The sequence below is a fragment of the Coenobita brevimanus genome, chromosome 19 (genome assembly GCF_032717465.1).
Source record: "Coenobita brevimanus isolate Jiangsu-jjx chromosome 19, ASM3271746v2, whole genome shotgun sequence".
Taxonomy (NCBI): domain Eukaryota; kingdom Metazoa; phylum Arthropoda; class Malacostraca; order Decapoda; family Coenobitidae; genus Coenobita; species Coenobita brevimanus.
The window spans coordinates 3,845,181-3,848,004 of NC_136972.1; positions in this window are offsets into that span (position 1 = coordinate 3,845,181).

The following is a 2,824-nucleotide window of genomic DNA, read 5'->3' on the forward strand; positions in this document are numbered from 1 at the left end:
GACGCCTTTATGCGCTGGCATGAATAGGACTGAGCTGCTCCACTGTCTGACTATACAAACATCCCTCAACTCACTTCCTATCCCCTAAAAGGAGAATGGTGGACTGCAGGAGATGGGTAACTTCAGTCTGCAGTTCACCTGGTTCACGTTCATATGAGCCTAGGGTTGCAGCTACAACAGATTAAGTTGAGAGTCATTTTCAACTTTGATTGCGGAAGATGATCTTCAGGTATGTAAAATATCAAAGTGTTATTAGGAATAAATAAAGTGTTTGTAATTATAATAACAAAGTAACAAAAATAAAAGCTTCACCATAATCCAAATATAATAAGAGGTTCCCATGTCATGATCAGAGGAACTACCAGCTTCATTAATTAAATGATTAAAAAAAAAGAGTTATCTTTATATCTATGCGTCACCTACACCATAATATGAAATATGGTTTGCTTGCCTGTCTGACTGCCTGTCTGTTTCTCTGTCTGTCTCTTTGTCTGTCGTGAAATACCAATTAGGTATTCATATTTTCAGTTCTGTTTTATTTTATAAGCATCTGTGAAAAAAATTGATATCCTCATAGATTTACAGAACTATATTAAACTGGATGAAACATACATAATTTGAGCGTAAATACCGATTTGTAAAGGTATCTATTCTTTTCTCATTTTACCCCTATCCCCCTGGTCTGTCTGTCTGTCTGTCTGTCTGTCTCTGTCTCTCTCTCTCTCTCTCTCTCTCTCTCTCTCTCTCTCTCCTGAGGGAGAACTTTTCAGAAGCAACTAATCTGGCTAAGAACTCCAATACACACACACACACACACACACACACACACACACACACACACACACACACACACACTTGCGTAAAGCTGTCCTTCTACTACAGAAGACGATTGCTACTGTACTCATTAGGATGGCGTGTTTCTCAGTCTTTGGTGCCAACGTGTGTGACTGTGCAGACCAATTCTGTATCCGCAACTTTGCCATACAGTTGTCATGTCAAGTCCGGGTTTATTGGGAGAACTGTTTTGGTTTTGCTTCCGTTGCCTACGCTTTTCTCTGGCCAGGTTCCAAACTTCGTCGAGATGAATGGTTTCTTTGCAGCAAAGGGCTCGCCATTGTTTTCTGTCAGAGGCATTGGATTCAAGATCTCATATGATGCTGCATTTCTTCAGGGTTATCGTTATATGATCTTTATATCTCTTCTGTCCTTCTGGGTTGCAAGGTAGTGCAGGGAGTTGGCCATATAGAAGCTGGCCAGCAAGGCGGTGCTCAGGCATGTGGATCACGTGTCCAACCCATCTAAACTGTTTCTTAGCCAGCATGGTTTTTAACCTGGTTGCCTTTGCCCGATGGGGAATTTGTGAGTGAAGGACTTTATCGTCCCATATGAATCCTCGGATGCACTGTAAGCATTGGATGTGCAAAGACTCAAGCTGTTTGACGTGATGCTGGTAAGTAGTCCAACATTCAGCACCGTATAAATGGGTGGAGATGCAAACAGCGGTATATACCGATACCTTCGTCTCGATTTTCAAGTTGGTGTTTTCAAAGACTGGATCTGAGACTCCCAAAAGAGGGTGAGGTATGGTTGATTAGTGCAAGGACTTCTGCATCAGTGTTATGTTTGTATGTGAGCACACTTCCAAGGTAAATAAAATTCTTCACCTGTTTCATATTTTCTCCATCTGTCGGATATGCAAGAGGCTCTGCTGCACTGTTTCTCTAAGATGTTATTTCTGTTTTATTGACATTTATTCAGAGTCCCACTGCATGGTATATGTTGGAAATGACGGTAAGAGACTGGTGCAGGGCTTTTGGGGTATGTGCAAGGACAGTACAGTCATCACCACATTTCAGCTCTAGGAAATGAGCTACAGTACTTCAATCTTTGTGTTTGACGTTTGAGATTAAATTAGTTATCATCTAGACGGAATTGGATTTTTATTCCATCATCATCGTTCATTTGTTTGTGACTTGAAAGGGGGACTGCAGTTAGATAAATGTTGAAAATGACAGGAGTCAATACACATCCTTGCTTTACAGACACATCCACATTGAAGGGTTAGAATTTGTTCCCACCTGGGAACACAAGAGCGTTCATGTTGGCATACAGACTCGACAGGATGGTAAAAAATTTGTTTGGAACTCCAAATTTCGGCAGGGCATTCCATAAAAGTTTTCTGTGAACAGTGTCAAATGCTATTACAAGATCGATTAATGCAATATACAAGTCACGGTTCAGCTCGTGGCATTTCTCTTGTATCTGTCGGGCAACAAAGATTATATCACAAGCACTTCATTCCTTCCGAAACCCACATTCTGTTTCAGAAAGTGTTGACTCAGTCAAATGTTTTGTCAGTCTGGATAACAATACATTGGTTAGTACTTTGCTAGCATTCACAAGGAGGGAGATAACTCTACCGTTGTCACAATCTGAGCTGTCCCCTTTCTTCGTATAGATGGTTACAATAAAATAAATATGCCATTCAGATGGAATTTGCTCTTGCTTCCAGATAGTCAGTATATTATGGAGCTTCTGGTGACATAACTGGTCACCATCTTTGATCAGTTCAGATGGTACGCCATTAGGGCCTAGGCTTCTGTATTTTTTAGAGATCGGATGGCCTGAACAGTTTCTGAAAGTGTAGGTGGGACATCGAGATCTGCCACTTGATATGCATTTGGGATGTTATCAATGATATTGTGCTCAAGTAGGTTTCTTCAATTCAGTAAGGTGTCGAAGTGTTGTGCCCATCTTTCTAGGAAATCTTGCTTGTCTTTCAGAAGCTCCCCTTTGGCTTATCAATCAGGGTTTATGTTGTGTT